Consider the following 12,658-nt stretch of genomic DNA (forward strand, 5'->3'; position numbering starts at 1 on the left):
TTCTTGTTTTGTTTTCCTCTTCTTTCCTTCCTTGTCCTGACAGTAGCTTTGTTTCTCCTCCTATTGCTTTTTAAGTATAAACCCTGATTCTGCACTTTTTGTGTCGGATTAAGCCCTTTTCTGACCCAGAGCTGGGGCAACCGAGAGGTGTTTTAAAAACTTCCATTCCATTTTCAGTCTCATGAGAAGGGTGAGACAATGCAGATGTTATAATTCACTCCATCACAACCAGAAGCCAACTATTTCCTAATTACAATACACTACAAGTGTTTCTTGGCCTATCAGCTTTAGCCACACCATGCTGGAAATGCCCAAAGCCAATCATCTAGAATTACCCCTCGTGGGTCCTACCACAATGCATCTTTCCTAGTTCTGTTTCTCCAGAGTATCTGGTCTTATTTGCAAGGCCATCCTTTGAAACTTGTTTCTAGCTCCATTTCTCTCTCAGCCATGTCTGTCCTATTCCATGGCATTTCTAAGTCAGCATTTCTGTCTCAAGGTTTGCACACGGATGCACACACTGTGTGAGCCTCCTGTCAGGCTTGGAGAATTCTCTGCAAACCCATTTCCCACGTTTTGGACCCAGAATTAAGCTGCTGGTTTCACTATTGCTCCATTCCTTGCACCTGTGGGCTGCTGGGCCTGTCACACCCTGCACTGCTCATCACACCCAAAGTGTCCCCTGCACCCAAGGGGCTGACACCAAGAAGCCTTCAGGGAATCAGTACATTGTTATTTAGGTTTTAGCACAAAAAAGGCAATGAAGAGCCTGATCAAAGGCTGCTTCCTCCTCACAAAGTTGCTTGTTGTATTTGAAGTGTGTTTTCAGAAAAAAAAAAAAAAAAAAAAAAGAAGTAATGGAAAAAATAAAACTCAGCTTATGGAAAACAAAGCCCATCTCCACTGGTAAAGCAGGACAGTTCGCAAATTTATCTTCATTGGATCAAGGAATGAAGCCAAATCCACTGGAAGGGATCTGACAACAGGATATGTATTATACTAGAAAATGTAGCCTAGGAAACAACTCTGCATTGCAGAGAAGAGCAGCAAATAGCTGCATAAATGTGATTGTGATAACTGAGCACTTCATCTGGCACACAGAAAACCTGCAGGTGCTACAGACCAGCAGGTCTGCACCAAGACAGCAAGGCATGAAAACAAATACAGAGCTGTGAAATCGTATGGCTAAACTCACAAATATATTGGTGACTGTACCCAGCACTTACACAAATTAAATATCCAAGCTCACGGATGTTTCTGCAGTTCTGAAGGTATTAATAAAAGTATCTCTGGTTTTCCCAGACCGCACAAAGGGATGCTTTCCATTCAGTTCACATCTCCACATTGAGAACATTTTTATTACTGAAAGAGGGACCTGGAGAGAACACTATTAAGACACTGATATCCAGCTGTCTGCTTAGCACTTTGTACATCCAAAAATCTTTGCATGGAAACTTTTGCAAAGCACTGCAAAACACAGATTCTCTCCTCAAAACACTCCTGGCTCAGCCCCAAAGAAATTAATGACACTCAGGAATAAAGGTGACATGTTAGCAGGGAACTTCTTGCACTCTAAAAAAAAAAAAAAAAAAAGAAGGAGAAGTCTTTCCAGAGTTGGAAAGCTTCAGAGTGCCTGAAATATTGGAGTTAATTTACCAAGGGCAGGGCTGAAGGATGGGAGCCTGAGCAGGGACCAACTGCAGGGTATGAACAGCTCTCATTTGCTGCCTGCTCTGACAGAAACAAGCTGGACACTGCCTCCACCCCTTCCCTTTCACACTGGCACAGCCACAAACACTGCAGCAGGGCTCCAGGACAACCCCGCCTGGGTGGCCCAGATGGATCCATGCCAGCTGGGGCCAGGGAAGTCCTGGAATTCACCCTGAAGGCAACACAGCCAGAACCAGAGTGGTTCTAATGGCAGGCTGTGGTCCTGTCATGTGCCTGCTCACCAAATCAGGGGACAAGAACATCCTCTGAGAGACAGAAAGGAAAATAATGAAGAAAACAAATTTATGAACATCTCTTTCCCTTGTTGAGACAAGGGAAGGGAGAAGGTACTTAGCCCAAACACACTAAAAATCAAGCTGCATGTCCCCTTTTCATTTACAAGGCAGATACTTTGGGTCTGACGTTTTCTTCTGTTGAATTTTAGTTTGCTCAGAGGCTCTAGTGGCCCTGCAGTCAGGAATTGTGTCTGTTATGCCTTGGGATATGGGACAGTATCACCCTTATTCTTCACATCTGGTATTTAACCCTCAATTCCCTTCTCTCACCTGCTGTTCTTTGGGATGGCAACTCAGATTTTTGCCTGCTTTACCACAGCTGGCAGTGTGGCACTGCAGTTCTTAAGCAGAAATGATTTCTGCATGCTTCCCATAGGTTTGCCCCATCCCTTTGTCCCTTCTTATGGCAGAGATGTCAGATCTAGGTGATCTTTAAGGCCCCTTTCAACTCAAACCATTCTCTAATTCTATGATTTGAAACTTCTAGCACTTAAAGTTCATCCCAAGGAAGCTATTTATATCCAGTCCTTCCACCTCGAGCAGATAACTTCCATGGATGAGCCATCACTGAGTCATTGACATTTCAGGATTAAATCAAAGCAATTAGCCCTGCCTTTTCCAGCTGATTTTCACTGAGGTAACATGGCAACTAGGCAAAGGTCATTGCCCCATGAGTATCACTCAATTCCCCTAAAAGCAAGCAGAGGATGAACTAAACCATTTTAATGGTGCAGGAAAATCACATATTATGCATCAATAGGTAAATGGAATCAAACCAAGAGCCTGAGACCACTCTCACTCTGATGCACACCTGCTAGCACAAGTTCTTCACAGAAAAACCACCATCACTAAGTCACTGGTGTCCATGAAAAACAAACAGTTGGTGATAGATCCACTAAAGGATCTATCTGAGATCTGCAGGGACATCACAGAACCGCAGAAATGCCTGGTTAGAAGGAGCAGCAGAGCTCATCTGGTCCAACTTGCAATGTCCAATCCCACACCAGGCTTATTTTCACCAAGCAAAGCCAGAGCTCCTTCAGCTCCATGCTCAAAATTCACACAGAAGTGCTTCGTTTTATGAAGGAAATTATAAAATCCCAGTGAAGTTTTCAAAACTACTCATGAACCTAAAGACTCACACACACATAACTGACCTACCACTGAGAAATCAATTTCTTTCTTTGAGGTTTCAGGAGATGAATTTTAGCTCAGGTGCACCAGAAGCTGAGTCCACACACAGTTGGTTTTTCAGCTGGCCTCAGAGCATCAGTGACTCATTCACATCTCCCCCATTCATGCCTCTCTCTGTGCCTGCTCAGGGCCTGGGAAAATGAGAATGGCGTTGGACAAAGAGCCTAGGAGGGATAATGTACTCAAGTGAGACAGGAGACAGGCAGGCATGTGACCACTCAAAGAAGTGATGAAAAAAAAAAAACCAAAACAAAACAGATACTCTCAAAGCCCTGTAATTGCAGTGAATGTGGTCATCTGCAATCTCAGGAACTCAGCCACAGATTTGCAGCTGAGCTCTAACAGAGAATCAGTAAAATAGAAATCCCTTGGAAAGACTTTGCACCTGTCTGCTGAAAAATCCAACTATTGATTAGCATATTTCTAGTTTCAGGAGAGCTTTTTACATATTCCCAGGACTAACTGAATCACACTGCTCTGATGTCTGTGCTCTTCTGACACACTCACCTCACTGGGTCAGCTCAGAGGTCCTTCTATCCCCCTCAGCATTCACTAAAGCAATAAACCAAAGTGCTCATAGAGAATGAAACTGCTGTTATTACTGTTGCTGGATTTTTTTTTTCCCCAGGAAAAACATGCTGTGAACACAGCAGAGATGAAGGGATTAAAAAGAGATTAAGGGAAAAAAAAAAAAAAACCCAGACTGAGAATGGGTTTGTAGGTGGACAAGGATGGCTTAACTGTGTGAAAAGATCTTTGTGGGGATCCTTTAGTTCTCCCCAAAAAGGAGTAAGAAGCAGCAAAACCCAGAATTCCCACTGCTACAGCCACTCCCTGGAACTGGGTGATGCAGTGAACCACCACAACTGCACTTGGATTTATCCCTGTCCTTTTTGAGACAGGCTTGGAAACAGAAAGCAGCAAGTGGCAATTTGTTCCCTCACTTTCGCACCCAACAAAAGCCTTCTGATTTTTCGGCTGCTAAGGAGATTCCTGAGTCACAGGCAGCTCTGCTGGAAATGTGCATTTTCAGGCATTAATTTGGTAATTAATGACACAGGGGCAAGTGGGTGAGTTTATACGGGATAATTTTGTGGAGTGGGAAATTCAGAAGTTTGGATTAGATGGCCAAAATTAACCAAAATGTGAACCTATGGGATCTTGTCTTTCTTTAATACAAAGCTTTCCCCATGAAGGGGTTCTCTCTACATTACCAGCCTTGTCAGCTGGTGATGGGGTCCCTGTCCCCACTCACCCAGCCAGTTGCACTGTCCCAGACTGAAAAAAGAAAGATGTATTCTATTTGCGATCTGTATGGCAGTTGTCTTGTGTTAAGTGGGCAGTTTTTCCTTATCTGTTCCACAGCCAATCCTCTCTCAGGGGAGACATCTGCTGATAATGGGCTATTGAGTGTCACTGCATGACTGATAAGCACTGTAACATCCCATTGGGAGATGCTCTGCCCACAGGGAGGAGCCAAGCATTCCTACCTGGATATAATCTTGAGTTTGGGGACACCAGCACAGCTTTTTCTGCAATACATTTCCCAGAGGAACAGCTGCCTCTTCCACTGCCTCTTCAGAGGACGACTACACCCTTTTCTACAGGATCACTGCTCCCACAGAACCACACCTGACACTCCAGGAGGACTGCAGCCACAATTCCAATTGCACTGCTGCCAACATGCTGTCCAACAGGGTGTTGGTTGTATTCTGACTCTGTCAGTGTTGTTTTGGTTCAGTGGATTGTTTATTTTATCTTTTTATTTTCTTCCCTAATAAAGAACTGTTTATCCTGCTCCCATATTTTTGTGTGAAAGCTTCCCTTTATTTCAAATTTATAACAATTCGGAGGGAAGGGGTCTACATTTTCCATTTCAGGGGAGGCTCCTGCCTTCCCTAGAAGACACCTGTCTTTCCAAACCAAGACATGCACCCCTATCCAAATCCCTTCAAGCCTACCCAACACACCATCATCCACATCCTGAAAAGAAAAAGAAGCCCTTGATGAAAAGGACTTCTCAAAAGGGCTTTCCAAGTCAGGGGTCTCTCTCTCCCCACCAGAGCTCCTGGAACAGAAAAAATTCCTACTAGGAAGGAACCTGTGAGGAAATTTCTGTGTGGAAGGCCAACACTGGGAAATCTCTCTGAAGGGCCCTGCTTCTCCCTTTCTGCTTCATTCCCAGCCTTTTACTCTGCTGCCCTAGAAAGGAATAGGGTGTCGTGTCCCCTCCTTATGAATCCTAGAAACCCATTTCCAGCACCCAAACTCCTGTTTTCCACACTGGTTCCCACACAGAGATGGGAGTTTTCAGTTGTTCAAGGGTGTTAAGATCAGCCCAGAAACAACAATCTCTGAAATCCTTCTGCTTCCAAACTCTGCATCAGCTGCTCCAGCTGCAGAGCAGGAATCCGTGTGGAGCCTGGAGATCCCGCAACAAGTCCTGACTGCTCATGATGTACTTTGAAATACACAACTGCTGATGTTTCAGGGATTACTGGTATAATTCAGCAATTCCTAAATTAGATAAAAATTCTTAGAAATGAGAAAAAGAATCCCTAGGAAGTCACATCTAAGTTTAGTTAAAATGGTGATGATGCACTAGCAAACTAATTTCCTATTTTCTGTGTTTGTTTCATTTCCATAAGACATTTTCTCTTTTCCAAAGCTCTGTTTACTCCCTGACTGTCTGAGGAGGATGCAGCTCCTCTGCATTAATTCTTCTGTCACAGCATGGCCAGGGCATTCCAACCACCAGGGATTTGGGACAATACAACCAAACTGGGAAAGGTCCCTCCTTCTTTTGGTTTCCCAGGGAAGTCTCTTCATGAGACTTGAGAATTTTTTCTTTTTTTTTTTTAATACTATTCCTATAATTTGCTTCAAATTATTGCTTCTCCCAGCACAAGTCTCATATGGAGCAGTATCTGCTCCTCTGTTATTCCCAGCACTGCAGAGAAAGAAGTCAGCATAAAGCAATCCTAGTTTTATTGATTTTATGACTTTGTCCCAAGAGCTACCCATTATGAACTCCAAGAATAACATCTGAGGGGAATGAAAACCACACTGAAAAAAAGAAAAAGAAAAAGAAAATATCTACTAAAAATCCATTCCTCTTCAATTTCCATGGGAAACCTTATTTCTCGTCAACTTCTCAAGATGCTAAGAATGGCTGTTCTAATCTGGGTGTCAAGTCTGGATGTTGGGGTCCAAAACTGAGTAGGAGCTTCCCTATCCCAGGACAGCAAACCTTAGGCAAAGCCTTGAATGACTGTCAGAGCCTGAGAATTTTATTTGGACAAGGATGCAGATTGAAGGTCTATTCTTCCAAGCCACAGAAATTGCAAAGACCATTGTATGAACAGCAAAGATACTTCTATGTCACGGCAGAGCACAGAGGGAAACCTAAAGAACCTAAATCTGCCTAATTTATTGATTTAATTGTTCTGCAGAACCCCAGCAACAGGCAGGTCAGAGCTGAGGTGGTATTGCCCCACTGGTAACACACCTGTGAGTTATTGCTGTTAAGTGGGAGCACCTGGAGCATCTGCCAGGTACTGAGGGACAATCCAACAGCTGCCAGGGGACAGCATTGAGGCATCAGATGGGCAGCAGTGCAGTGAAGAACACGGCGTGTCCAGCCACGAGCAATCCCGGCATCATCCAAGGGCAGGCTCTTGCTGCCTGCCTGGGCTCCTCTGATGGGTTTGCTTCACCCCTGAATGGCTGCACCGTGCTCTGCATGGCTCCACATCCTCTACCACAACACACACCTGCCTGGGAACAAAGCTTAGCGCTGCCCTTCCCGCAGCTTTTCAGAGCAGCCCTGGTGCAAGAGGCAGCACCCCACAGTGGAGGGGACACAGGATACCTCCCAGAACGTCCTTCCCCACTGTGTCCTTGTCCCTGCTCCACCTCACGAGGCTCTTTTGCCCGCGCAGCAGGATGGGGAGCAGCTCCGTCCCAGAGCAGCCCCGGTCCAGGGCCACCCGCACCCATCCATCCCTCCCATGCGCCCTGCAGGGGACACTGGCTTTACCTGCGCTCTAAGTGACACCCTGTGGCTGGCAGGCGGAATGGCGGGTGACCATGGCCTCAGGGACACCGTCCCCCAGCTTTTGTGCCAGCAAACAGAGGCTGCAACCCGCCGAGTCACAGCGCGTCTCAGGTGCTCAGCACCTGGCGAGAAGAGCCCCATTCCACCTTCGCGGTTCCACCTCAGCCTCCCACAGCTTGTCTGGGTGGAAAATGGGTCACAAGGCACAATAAAACAGATCCTAATCCACAAGAGAGTGTCCACACTGCATGCAGCTGGGTGGGATTTTTCCTTTCATTTTGATACGGTGAGATGAAGATTTGTAATAGATTGAATTCTTTTCCCTTCCCTGTCTGCTCCTGAGCCGGTCCCTCTTCCTCCCCGTGCTCTAGAAGCACACATTTTTGCAAGTATCATCTAATTCCAAACTTGTGGAAAGAAATGGACTTCAGTCCATCTGTTTGCCAGCTGGAAGTCACTGCCAGCTTAGACAATAGCAAGTTCCAGAGAGATGGATGTGGCAGCTGCCTTAGGGAAAGAAAGAATTACGAAGAAGCTTCCAAGATAATGTGGGCAACCCTTTGTTTGCTGAGCCTCCCAATAGCCCAGGGTTAAAAGCCCTCACTGAGATGTGCCACTGCTCAGATCTGACTGACTTGGGTGCAGAATGGCAGCTACAGTCGCAGTTTTGGTGAAGTCTGGGTGAATTTTGCCCCAAAGCCAAGCCTAAACTGAAGAGAACCCAAATCAGGTGCAACAGGACCACAACAAAGCCACCTCAAGTTATTAGCAAAGAACAAAAGCATAAATCCGTGTTTAATTGGCTGGAGGAAAGGTCCTTGAATGTTGACTGAAGTAACATTAACAATCTCCTTATTTTACTACATACAGTTAACTTGTGTCCTGGGCTCAATGAAGAAATCACATGTTTTATATGATGTTTTATATGATGACAGTAGTAGGAACAAGAAAAATGGGTTCTTTTCATTCCTTCTTGTAAATATTATTTCCAACACTTTTCTTTCTTCCAGACTGCAAAATCAGAGCCATCTCGTACCACAAATTGTGTTTCACAAAAGAAAGAAAAAGAAGAAGAAAAACTTGGGAGGGAACAAGTGAAGCCTCTCCCATCTGTGCCTGACTGAAATCCAGAGCCTCCCACTGTATTTGTGGAAGATGCGTGTATTTGTGTTTCTCTGCAAAAGCAGCAAGAGAAAATGAACAAAAATGGTTGAAATCTTAATCTGGACACAGAGCTATTGGAGACAAGCTGACCTAATCAGCTGCAGATTTGATTTCCTCAGAGAGAACCTTTACGAGCTTAAAAATGATGTTTTATTTCCTCCCCCAGAATTCCAATTCTGGACTTCTTTTTTCCCACTGTCGAGTTTGTTGCATTTCTCATCAGTCTCCTTCCTTTAACTTTCATGTACTCTTGACTTCCTAGCTGAAAATACTGTGTTTTACCCCCCAGGAGGGCTGATACATGGCTACTGCAAGGCTGCAGACATTTTTACCAAAAAAATAAAAGTCTTTTTTTAGTGACTCCATAACTAAAATTGACTACAAAACATTTATTTTTATCCCAAATCCCCTGTCATTAAACAGTGGGATAAAAGCCTTCTGGACATCTAACAAGGTTGCAGAAGACAGATGAGGTGAGAGTAATTTTAGGGTGTCATAGTAATATTTTTGAGTCTGAAAGCACACATGCATGCCCATGATGGACATTTTATTCCTCTCCAATAATGATGAAAAGCCACCAGAACTTCAGGGCTCTCTGTCATTTTCAGCAGGACTTTGCTTTCCAAAATGCAGCCTTTAGAAATTGAGCCAGAAAAACCTCTGGGGAACAAGTCAGTCACGTGAATGTGATCAACAGAAGTGGTCAAGACACTAAAATACATGAGATAAAACATAAGTGAAAATGTTAATTGAGTCTCTGGGCCAGCCACTTCTAAAAGTGCACATTTCTGTAATTATCAGGACAGGGCTTGCCCGCAAAATGCGAACAAGACTCTGAGACCTGATTTCCTAGCAAGGCCCGTGTTTTATATGCAGGTTGGAGCCACATCTCCAGAACTCTGAACAATAATTATCAGAAGGAAAAGCAGCAAAGGTTAGATCTCCATAAAAGAACGGGGCTCTAACCTATGAAAATTAGCTCTTTTAAAAACTGAATCATCCCTTTAAACCCTTTCAAAAGAGGGAAAATGCACACCAGAAGAGCTATTAATTCACTTCTTCACCCTTCCCTCAGCACACAAAAGACTATTTCTTTGTGTTCAAGATGAGACAACCATGAACTGCAGGATTTCTTCCCTCAGTGTGGAGCAAGCCCTGCTAACAGGTACAGGTGTGATCTGTGTGCCAGGGGCTCTTTCCCCCATGCCCATCCACGTGCACAACAACTGCTAAGTCACCAACCCTCTCCAAAGCTTTCTCAGCAGGCAGCTGGTTGTGGGGCCAAGGGAAAGGTGGTGCACACCCCCTCAGAACAAGGAGGAGCCCAGTCCCCATCAGGGCAAGGTTAGCAGTGATTATGTGCCTGTTCTCAGCTGCACGGTCCCCAGAGAAGGCGAGGAGGATGCTTGGTGTGATATCCAAAACACTCCTGTGAAGTGGCTATTTCAGTCAAAGAGCTTCCCTGCACTGAGAGAGAGGGGGATTTGCAGGCAGGGAGTTGGAGCTACAGAGACCTTTTGTTGATCACAAAAGCAGTTTGATCTCAACCCCCAGGTGTGGGATCAGTTCAGCACAACACACTCCCAGGGATGAATTCAGCTGCCTGAACACGGGCATTGGATCATTTGTCACTGAGCATCTGCAACACCTGTGTGGCCTGGGAGATGAAACACAAACCTACAACAAGGCTGGGCCCTCTGGAATAGCAATAAAATACCCCATGGCATAGCAAACAGCCCTGTCACTTCTGCAGGGGCTGCTGAGCTGAGCTGCTCATTTAGGCTGAGCTCAGTAACTCCCTAGGCTTCACTCCTGTCAATTAGAGCTCTGACTTGTATTAGAGCTTAAATACTTAAATTTGCTGTTGATACTACTTGGAAATACCTAGCTTTGTGGGTTTTAATCTGAATGCCTGCAGCTCCTGCTTGCAGCCAGAGCAAAGCGAGCAGCCCATGATGGATGGGTGTCACCACAGAACACCCCCCTGCCACACCAGGTGCTTGAGACAAAATTCATCTGAGGCTACAAAAGTCAACATTTCTTGTCCAGCAGATGAACATTTAACCCTGGATTTTCCCTTTGCACAAGGAAATCTCTAGTGGAGGTGTTAATGTTAATACTTTACCCTGTAACACGCTCTAACTACGTGCTTGAACAGCTGCTTTTTAGCAAGCAGCAAAACCAGACTCATTACAGGCCATTTGCTGAATTAATCAAGCCTCGGGATATCCTAATAAGTGAATTAATCTGTTTCCTAAAACAAGACTAAGAGCTTCACACTGTCAAAGCATAAACACATCTAGAGGGCAGCAACGATATTGTCATTTTTCACTAAATATAGAACCTGAGCAGAGACAAGTGCACAGTCACACACTGCACCAACACACTTTTTTTTTTCCTGTTTCTTTTAATTTTTTTCCCCTTTGAGAATAATACATAAAAATTGCAAAGATGTAAGTGAATGGCATAATTTTCAGATCCTTGGTCAAAGAGCATTTTGCCCATATTCACACTGTAGGGTAGCAGAGGGTGATCTGTCAACATGACTTTATTTCCCAAATAAAGAGGGAGCGGAAAACCCCCAACATATCACCAAAATAACAAAGTGTCAGGGATAAAAAATCCTCACAGACTGACAGACTTTGTTTTACGAATGCAGCTGAAACTTATCTGAGTCACTCAGCAGCTCCCAGGAGACACAGAGAAACACAGACCCAGGCACAGAATCACCACGGGAATTTCTTGCAGTTAGGATGGAAATATTTTACACAAACAGTTTATTCTAGTGTGGCAAACAGGAGGGGAGTTTTTGAAGCACAAGCTCTTTTTCTTTTTCCTTTTTTTTGCCTCAAATGCTTTTTCATTGAGTTTGCTGGCATTGGCGGGGTTTGATAGCATTCCCCATCCAAGTCAGAATGAACATCAAAGCCTGAGAGGTGACAGGATGGACACAAAGCAGGGGAGGTGCATCCAAAGCCTCTGATGAGCTGATCTGTGGAGTAACCTACCTATCTTTGTCTTGAATTCCATCCCCTCCATGCACAGCGACTACAGTGAGGTGCAGAAAGAGCCCCATGAGTACCAAAACTTGGCCATGGATCAGTGTCTTGTGCTTCTCTGAGTTTTTCAAAAGCTTTTCACACAGTTTGGGCACTTCCCAGTCTGGATTTGCCACTGTCTACAATGCAAAAGCTTTCTTTGACAGGGAATGCTGCTGAGTTCATCCCCTCCAGCTGATGAGCTGCTTTTAGGAAATTGGTGGGAAATTGGAATCTTTGAGAGCCTGATTTCTAAAACTGAAAAAGAAATCACTGAAACTGATCCAATTTTTTTACAGGCTCTCAAATGAGAAATGTACTGACAGATATACAAAATATACTGACAGATATACAAAATATGCTCACAGATATATAAAATCAATGCAAAGAAAAGCTGTAGTTCCTAAAAAGGTGGAAGCTCATTAACATGGGATACCTGACAGGATAAAAAATGCTGTTACACCCTAGAGCTGGATAAGCTCTTAGTAGAAGAAAGGCAATGCAAGGTGGTTTTTCTAAATTGGTCTGATTTTGCTCTCAAAAAAAAAAAATCAGTATAATATAACAAACCATCAATTCTCCCTCTGCCTCATCAAAATACAAAACAAAATAGAACAAAACTACATGTCCTAGGCAGAAATCTTATGTTGATTCAAGCCATCTCCTATCAGACCTTCATTTTGAGCTGTATTATTCACCTCTGAGATTTGCAAGATCCATTTCCCATTCTTTAATCAGTTGTCTGTGCTCATTTTATCATCTGCATGGGGAACACAGCTGAGGTTTTCAGCACAATCAGCCTCATCACAAATGAGGCAGCCCACAAACCAACTTGGTGAAATCATGCAAGTGGTCAGAATGTGATAGTATTTGGTTTTCCCAAATTCTGGACATGTTCTGTATGCAGTAATTATATTTTTCAAATGCCAAAAGAGATTGCACCTGTGTATTCAAACATTAACCTGCTGTCTTACTGCTTTCCCTAGCTTTAATCACTTAACTGCTATTTCCCAAGGAGATACTGATTCCAAAAGCTGACCAGATTTTGATATAACCCTTCCCTCTGTTTTCTGCACTACAGCTTGGAAGAACTACAAATATGGAAGTGTCTAAGATCATCTGGAGGTAGCTACTCACATTTTATGCTGAAAAGAGAAAAATATCCATTTCCTCAGAAAATAATGCTTCAGAATTTCAAG

General features: G+C 44.0%; 1 protein-coding gene and 2 long non-coding RNA genes across 3 annotated transcripts in view; 1 reads left to right on the top strand and 2 right to left on the bottom strand.

The window, feature by feature from the left end:
* The window catches only part of CRHR2 (corticotropin releasing hormone receptor 2), a 144,198-nt gene that overhangs the window by 87,344 nt on the left and 44,196 nt on the right, over window positions 1–12,658 (bottom strand).
* On the bottom strand, window positions 5,528–7,356 carry LOC137464350 (uncharacterized). The gene is made up of 2 exons (XR_010994204.1): window positions 7,240–7,356; window positions 5,528–5,717 (listed from the first exon to the last, which is right to left on the bottom strand). It is a non-coding gene; the product is annotated as an uncharacterized lncRNA (long non-coding RNA).
* Window positions 7,359–8,589, top strand: LOC137464343 (uncharacterized). Its single transcript, XR_010994201.1, has 2 exons — window positions 7,359–7,515; window positions 8,268–8,589. It is a non-coding gene; the product is annotated as an uncharacterized lncRNA (long non-coding RNA).

This window comes from Anomalospiza imberbis, chromosome 1 (genome assembly GCF_031753505.1).
Source record: "Anomalospiza imberbis isolate Cuckoo-Finch-1a 21T00152 chromosome 1, ASM3175350v1, whole genome shotgun sequence".
Lineage (NCBI taxonomy): Eukaryota > Metazoa > Chordata > Aves > Passeriformes > Viduidae > Anomalospiza > Anomalospiza imberbis.